Source organism: Dermacentor albipictus, chromosome 7 (assembly GCF_038994185.2).
Source record: "Dermacentor albipictus isolate Rhodes 1998 colony chromosome 7, USDA_Dalb.pri_finalv2, whole genome shotgun sequence".
Lineage (NCBI taxonomy): Eukaryota > Metazoa > Arthropoda > Arachnida > Ixodida > Ixodidae > Dermacentor > Dermacentor albipictus.
The window spans coordinates 95,871,788-95,880,691 of NC_091827.1; positions in this window are offsets into that span (position 1 = coordinate 95,871,788).

The window sequence follows — 8,904 nt, forward strand, 5'->3', positions numbered from 1 at the left end:
TCTGTTTCTGTTCACGTCCTGTCAGCTTCTTGCAGTTAAGATTTTGCTGAATCTATAAGCCGACTAGCCCTACAACATGCTTTACTTCAGATGCTAGAGGTTGTGGTGAAGTGGGTGTTTTTCTGAAGGGCGTCTGTGCATCTATTTTTATTAGCTAAGGGCTCATCGGTTTTTTTGTTTCATGCGAAGCATATTACGAGAGCTCAACCCAGCTCCTCAGGCGCGGCGGTGTCGCTTTCAATACCACGTGACACCGTGACGTCACGACAGAGGAGAAACTGGGCTCCAACTAGCTCCGTCGCCCGCGGCTGCGCGAGCCTCTGCTAGACACAAGGTGAGATGCCTCCTCGAGACAGAGCTGCTCGTTGGAATGAGAAGCGAAGGTTGCGACGTGCTACAGAGACTGATTTTCTAAATGGCTTTGGCTCAACTCTTGCAAGATGGGTTGGGTGGGAATCGAACCAGGGTCTCCGGAGTGTGAGACGGAGACGCTACCACTGAGCCACGAGTACGATGCTTCAAAGCGGTACAAAAGCGCCTCTAGTGAATGCGGTGTTGCCTTAGAAACGAACTGTTTCTAAGGCTCAGGCGTGCGTCGCTTGCTCAGGCGCACATTTCGTTGCCACGCCGAACGCTGCGTTGCTCGACGCTCACCGCGTCCAATGCGGGGCGTGTATTTGCTGCGCCGTAGCCCATTGTCTTAAACCCCTTGGCGGGTCGACGGGAACGCTGTCGCGTTCCACTCTTGAAGGCAAAGCAGAGTAACGCATGAGTTGTTTCTTCGTCTAGCCGAACCAAATATAGCCAAGCAACAGCAGTTCACCAGGGTAAACAGTGGTTCAACAACTAAAATAAAGGCTAGTATGCTTCGTATCCTGGGCTTAACCTTAGGTAAGCCACAGCCATTTTTTTTTTTCATGCATTGTGCAAAGAAACTTCAAAGGCCACAGTGCGCCGGAAGGAGTTTTGAATGGTGCGAAGGCATCCACAATGACACCTCCGTGACCACCAAGAAAGTGGAAACCGATCTCTGACTTCGAGCGGATGGACAGTAGACGGCTACCTGATCGAGGCCAAAAACGTCCTGCTGCACCAAAGGAAGGGTCAAAGGCTCAATCGCAGACTCCGAAAGATCTCTGAGCTCGACAAGGTCATTGATGACCATTGCAAAGGGCTATGCCAGCAGCAGTGGGACGAGCTCTGCGAATGCATCGACAGACAGATGCACAACTGCAAATCCTGGGATATGCTGAAGCACCTTCTCGACAAAAGCGGCTCCAAGTCAAATCGGAGGCATACATTGGCCCAGGCCGAGCCCTTAACAAAGCCACCAGGTCTCACAGGGTCAATGAACTCGTCTCAAAACTCGCACAGAAGTACCTGCTGTCAGGATTGGGGGCTCAATCCCATCGCTCGTGGTCCTTTGCCAAGATTGGACTACGACATGAATTCGAAAGTAGCTGGCCCATGCCGTCGTCCAACTTATTTACGCTGAGGACGTCGATGAAGTGAAGAACTGCTTCTCATCGAGAACGAGGAATATGGGTTTATTTACAGAAATTAAATCAGTCTAACATGACTGCTTGAAAAAGAAGAGTGTCAGTCCAACATGACTGCATGAGAGAAGTGTATCAGTCTAACATGAGTGCTCGAGAGAAGTGAATCCAGCATTCGCACAACAACAGTTTTTATACACTCGGTCCGCCGGCCATACGAGGCGGCGACTGTTCGTTTACTCATCGCCAACCTGCCGCCGCTCCGCAGAACAGTTTACGTACACAAAGGCACACACATTCCGATGCCCAAACGACGGCGTTGGAGGGGTGCCGTTCCGGGAAGTTTCGGTGCCAATCGTGGGTAGCTCGTTGTCCTGCGGCTGGCCGAGACATGGGAAGCACCAAAATACGGCTTTCCCGCGGCAGCTTCTTCATGCGTATCAGATCAGGTCCGCGCTGGAGAACTCCGGAACCATTGTTCGCACACCGAACTCGTTGCGTCACAATGTCGATGGGGCTGGTGGAAGGAGGCGGTTTTCAGCACAAAGGCCGCTTCTTCGAACGCCTCCTAGCTGCAGCGACGGTGAGTGGGGGATGCGCGTCGTGTCCTCCAGTCGTAACTGGTGGCAATCTTGCCTTGCAGCTCGCCATTCTTAACAGTGGGGGATGCGCGTCGTGTCCCCCAGTCGTAACCTGGTGGCAATCTTGCCTTGCAGCTCTCCATTCTTAACAGCGCCTCCATGGCCCGAAAAATGACTGTCTAGCGCTGACAACCGCTAGGCAGGAAGAGAACGGCTGGTGGTCAGGGGGGGGATTGATGTCTTGGCTCGCAGTGACCACTTGTGTATTGATGTCACCGCCTCAAAACATCCAACACGGACAGGCAACTGCAGAATGAACCCCACAACACGGCTCTGCGCCGAGATGACGCGCATTGGCTCTCACTTTAGACTCGCTAGGCTTCAAAAAAAAAAAAACGACAACAACATAAGTGCAGAAACAAAAAAATGCTGCATTTCGCTATGCCAATTTCTGAAGCAAATTCCTGCTGACAAATTCAGCAATCATGGAGGGAATTCTGCTAAATGAGAGGGTATCGTCTTCGCTTAATAAAGTTAACACTAGCAACCCTAAAATTTAGGCGGGACCCTCAAACGTAGCATTCAAATTAGCCTGCTCAAACCATCCGCATTGCTATGCAACTTTCCCTTCTTATATCTAACGGAGAAGTTGTACTCTTGGAGAGTGAGGCTCCATCGGAGCAAGCGGCCATTTTTGTGTGACATTTGATTGCGCCACGTCAGAGGACAGTGGTCGGTCTCGAAGATGAACTTCGCTCCGTACAAGTAACACGACAACTTCTGGGCGGCCCAAACCAAACAAGCGCATTCCTTCTCTGAAGCGCTGTAGGCTTCCTCCCTTACATTTAGTTTACGGCTGGCATAGAGGATAAGATGCTCCTCGTTATCATCGCCGACCTGACTAAGTACCACGCCCATACCTCTGTCGCTTGCGTCGCATTGAACTATGAATTCCTTTGTGTAGTCTGGCGCGCGAAGCACAGGGCGAGAAACCAAAAGCGTTTTCAAACTTTGGAAAGCGTTCTCTTTGTCCTTATCCCAGTGTACGTTACTCGGTGCTCCCTTTCGGAGGGCGTCTGTTAATTAATGGACTTGCCAATTGCGAGTAATTCGGAATGTACCGTTGATAGTACCCCACAAGTCCCAAAAATGAACGAAGGTCCGTTTTCGTGCGCGGCTGAGAAAATTCTCCAATCGTACCTATTTTCAGCTCAGCCGGCCGTCTCATGTCCTGACCGACAACATGGCCCAGATAAGTAACCTGCGAACAACCAAACCTACACTTTTCCGCTTTCATCGTTAGGTCGCCTTTAAACGTACGAAGCCTCGCATTCTTGTCGTAATAGACTTTGGCGTTCTTTTGAGCTATTGCCATGTTCTTTCCGACTAGTTCTTGGGTTGCGCTTAGCCGTTCCAGTAAATTTAGCACGTATTCAACCACTGTTGGACTCTCCCCTCTTTCCTCCCACATCTCTCTTAACATTCTCAGTGGAGAACGGAGTGTCCTCCCATACACTAGTTCTGCTGGTGAGAACCCTGTCGCTTCATGTGGAACCGTTCGCAAAGCAAACAAAGTTGCCGGCAGACAGTTCTCCCAGTCCTCCTTGTGCTCGTAACAGAGCGCACGCAAAACTCGCTTAAGCGCCGAATGCCACCTCTCTACACTGTTTGACTGAGGGTGATAGACAGAACTGTGTATTAACTTTACCCCGCACTTTTGCAAGAATGTGGAAGTCAGTGCGCTCGTGAATACTGACCCTTGATCTGCCTGAATTTCGGCTGGAAACCCAACTCGTGCAAACACTGTCAAAAGCGCGTCTACTACTTCGGTGGAGCTGAGCTCTTTCAAAGGGATTGCTTCTGGAAACTTGGTAGCCGGACACAGCATGGTGAACAAGTACCTGTAGCCCGATTTTGTTTTTCGAAGAGGCCCTACCGTGTCTATTACAAGTCGTCTGAAAGGCTCTGTTATTAAGGGCACTACCTTCAGTGGAGCTTTCCATGTCTCTCCTGGTTTACCAGAACGCTGGCAGGCGTCGCATGATCTTACAAAGTTTTCTACGTCTTTGAAACAGCCAGGCCAGTAGTATTCCATAAGCAATCTTTCCTTTGATTTGTTTATGCCTAGGTGGCCGGACCACCCATTCCCATGACAGAGACTCAAAAGGTCCTCCCTATACTTAGTAGGTACGACTAACTGATCTAAAATACTACCCTTTCGATCCCTGTAGTGCCCATACAACAATCCGCCTCTCTCATGTATCGTCACGTTGCGCCTAGCAATGCCTTCTTTAGCTGTGTCATGTAATTTAGCTAAGCTCTCATCATTCTTTTGCTCAGCTGCCGGTGACTCTCTATCCACACGTAAGAGCTGATCAAAGTTCCTTGAGGCCGGTGATAATAACGACCCTGTCTTGCTTGTGAGGGCGTCAGCTTGCTCTTCCTGCAGGCTAGAACCCTGACACTCTAGTACTACGCTCTCATTGAGCTGGTCAGCTGGCAGGCTCTCCTCAACTGTTCTTTTGTCCCTCGGGCCTAGCTCGGATTCGGGTATTGAAGTTATCCCCTTTTCTGCTTCCGCTGGAGGAGCTTCCCATTGGACCACGAATATCCTCTGGACATCCCGATAAGATCCGAACGTCCAAGTCCCGGTCAGGATGTCCAGTGGATAACATGTGGACATTAATTTCGGGATGTCCTATTTAAGACATCCTTCAGACATCCACACGATTAAACTTCTGGGATCTAAACAAAATCCCAAAACTTTAATCCTATGGATGTCCGAAGGATGTGTTCAACGGGATGTCCCGTACCGGCCTTATGTGGGACCAACACACAGTCCAACACGTACTATGTGATCATATCGCGGCATATAAATCTCTACCACGGCTGCCTTCAGCGCACGCTCTTCCGAAAAAACATGTCAGCCAGCAATATGAAGTTGCTGCACTCATAATCAAACTTCCAATGCAGACGATAAATGGAGAAGTTGAAATGAACGACCGAAACTGCACAAGCACATCGGGAGGAAACGTCACAAAGCGGCAGGTAGAACGCCGGAACAGCTGCGCATTACCACCTACCGCAAAGCGTAACCCGCGTAACCGAATCAATCGTGTCCTATGCTCCCACGCTCTCCGAACATGTCGAGAAAGGAGTACGTCAAGCTCTCGTGCTCTGCAACGCCTGCAACCCCTGCCGTTGTACAGAGCAGTGACTGTCTTTACCCAGTCGAATCACCACTGTCTGTTGCATGCACACGCACGCTTTGCGCTGATTTGCGCGTAGTCGGTCACATGACTTAACGACGTGGTCTTATTGGATCTCTTCACCCTTCTTTGCAAGCTCGGAATGCCTGAAGGCTTGCAAAGGTTGCTGGGTTGGTGTGCTCCGCGCTCTCACACGCTCAGTTCGCGCGCTCTCTTTGAACGTGGTGGTTGTGTCGTTGTGCCATGTGCTCATGAGTTCCAGGGTGAGCGTTGGTCAGCTCCAGGTGAACGTTTTTGTCATGCGCTTTGGAGCTCCATTTCTGCGGCGCCTGTACGTCCTACGCCTATCAAGAGGTAAGTGACAGTTCATGAAATCAATGTTTTTTCTATTAGCAGCCCCGCAAGTGTCGTGTCTGCGCATAATCGATAAGGACGGGCATTGTAGTACATCCCCATCTTTTGCAGCGACGGCAACATCAATCGGCGATTGACCATGCGTTGTGTTGCGTTTGATCGCATCGTACTACTTTTCTGCAAACTTCTGAGCTTACTCTGTCCTATATTTCTGCGCAGCGCTGATAACCGCTAAAAAAAATTCTGATTTCGAAACTTTAGAACCGTTAACTCCCCTGTAGCACACAGGATGAGCCCACGAAAGTTATCGTTGTTTTTACTGAACATGCAGTGGCGAATAATAAGAAAATGAATATTAATTATAGCTTCCCGACACACACTGTGCAGAATAGCCTTGCTTCAGCTTCGTTTGCGTTTTCTTTGCGTAACCGTGATTGCGATAGCAATCAATCGTACAACTGCGTAAGCTTGAAATAGCTGAAATTTTGTACGCATTTGTGTCGCGGTCGGGGCACATTTCTGCACGTTATGGCCGGCAGCGCTGCTGAATTTTAATACGCCTGTCTTTAGGGCTGCTATATTCTTACTAACAGTGCATGCACTTTTCTTGGAATAACTAAACTTTAGGGCGACTTGTTAGACTGTTAGACTTAATGGCTTGTTCGCAAGAGGTCGTATTCTTTAGTACGTAACAGTGAAACTTTTTCTTACTTGACTGATTCCTTCGCGTGCTCGTAGTGATAACCGTGTCGCTTAAACTTCGGTACGTGTGCTGTTGGCGTTTTGTTTGCTTAGCAGGGATTTCCAAAGTAATAGTAAAACTGCGTTCGTTCTGGATAATAGAACTTTGTTGTCGTTTGTATCGCGATTTCAGAATTTGCAGCCCGTGATGGCCGGTCGCGCTGCTGAATTTAACAGCTTGTATATTTACGGCTGGTATTGTTTTTTGGCTAACAGTGTCGTGCACGTTGTCGTGATAACGAGACATCTGGGCGACTTGTTAGGTTTCTGCTTATTTACACGTGAACGTATGCATGCTAGTATGGTGTTACGGTCAAATTCACGTCTCAACTCTGTAACGACGAAACGTGCGCGCTGATGAGCTCGTTCGCACGTGGTCGCAATTTCTTTATCATAAGAGTTAGTGAGGGTTGACTCCATCACACGCTCGTAGTGAGTAACCGTGTTGCTTAAGCTTCGTCTGCCATTGCTGTTTTGTTTTGCTGTTATGTTAATCGTAAAAACTGCGTAAGGATGGATCAACTGAATTTACTTATTTCAATACTCTTAATGTCACGCAGGGCGTTATAAAGAGGGGTGGGATCCTACACAATAAGTGGAAATCGTGGTTTTGAAGTATGATGGGACAGCTTGTCGCTGACCTCAGAAGAAGGATTAACCGTGCACGTTTGTACGTGAACTTGGGACGTGGAATACAGATGTAGGCATCTGTATCACGATCGGAGCACTTGCTGCGCGTGATGGCTAATTGGGCCGGCCGCACTGCTGAACTTTACCACGCTTGTCTTTACGGCTGGTATACCAACCGTAAAGACAAGCGTGGTAAAGTTCAGCAGTGCGGCCGGCCACTTCACCATTACGTACAGCATACATATATGTGCCAAGCAGTGACATGCACATTTTTCGAAATAACGAAACTTTGGGACAACTTGTTAGTTTGCTGCCTATTTGCATGTGGTCGGATGCATGCTATTATGAGGGTAATAAGATCAAGCTTAGGCCTCAGCTTCCTGTAACGATTGACACATTTACGCTACTTACACTATAGCTCGTTCGCACGTGGTCGTATTGTTTCGTATTAATAATGGGGAACGTTTGTCGATCTTCGTTGACTGCTAAATTTGCGTCACGCTACCGCCCTCACTGATTAACCATGTCGTCAATTGAGCTTCGTCTGCCGTTTGAGTTCTCTCTGCGTAACTGCGACTGCGAGAGCGATCGTAAAATAGCATGCGGTTCAAATAACTACACATTTGTGGGGATTTTTACCGCGATCCCAGCACTTGTTGCACGTGATGGTTGGCCTGCCGCGCTGCTGAATTTTCCCACGCGTTTCTGTCATACAATGCCCTACACGTTCGTTTCTGGGAATAGCGAAATTTTGGGCGACATCTTTTACACGTTCTCAGGCTCGTGCTATATGCTGTAGAGGTCAAGCTTACGTCTCAGATGTCTGTAACGATCGAATCGTTTACGCCTATTAGGCTATCGCTCCGAATTCGCACGTTGTCCTATTTTCAGTAATGGAGTCCCGACCGCGGCGCCCGCATTTTGATGAAGGCGATATGCGAAAACACCCGTGTACTTAGATTTAGGTGCATGTTACGAACCTCAGGTGGTCGAAATTTCCGGAGTCCTCCACTACGGCGTGCCTCATAATCAGAAAGTGGTTTTGGCACGTAAAAACCCCATAGTTTAATTTGACTGTTAATTAAATTTCTGTCGGGTGCGCGTTTTATCGCGTTTTGCTGGACACAATAAGAGTTTGTTCACTCACTCTGTCAGGTGATTTACCGTGTCGCTTAAGTTTTGTCTATCGTTGGAGTTTCATTCGCATAATCGCGTTTGCAAGACCAATACAATCGTGGAAGTTCCAAATAACGGAACTACATTGTAGGCATTTGTATTTCAATGGCAGCACCTCGCACACAGGGCGGTTGACCAACAGTGCCGCTTCAGTTTTCTCGCATTTGCTATCATTTGGGCCAGCGTTTGTGCTGACATGTGTGCGCGACGCGCTGGACAAGATTACGAGCCTGTTGCATCCCGATGTTGTCATTGTATATTTACTGGAGTTATATAGTCGACAATCGCCTAATTTTTGTATTATTATTGCGATAGGAATTGTACGGACACTCCTGATGAAATTCCGCTGACGCGGACGTGCGCCGCGATGGGTAGTGGCTTCGCGGGCGCTGTTCCCGCGCAGCGTAGTGTCGAAGTTCGCGTAAATTTGGCTCTGGAAAGGCATTGTGGCTGGAAGCAGCAGGAAGCGATCGCGTGTTGCTACCGCCCCCTCTTCACACCAGCGTTCATACAGCGTGTTTACCGTCAGAGAGATGTGTTCATGCTTGGCTTTGCGCACGACACTGTTTGGTAATTTAACAAGGAAGCGAAGGTTTACTGTAACTTAAAGTGGCGATAACACCTACAGCTGCTTAAATATAGCCGTTTGGCAATTTGCTGTTCCAATCGCTGCTTCGCTTTTCAGACGAAACTATGCTGCTGACGAAGTGACTATGA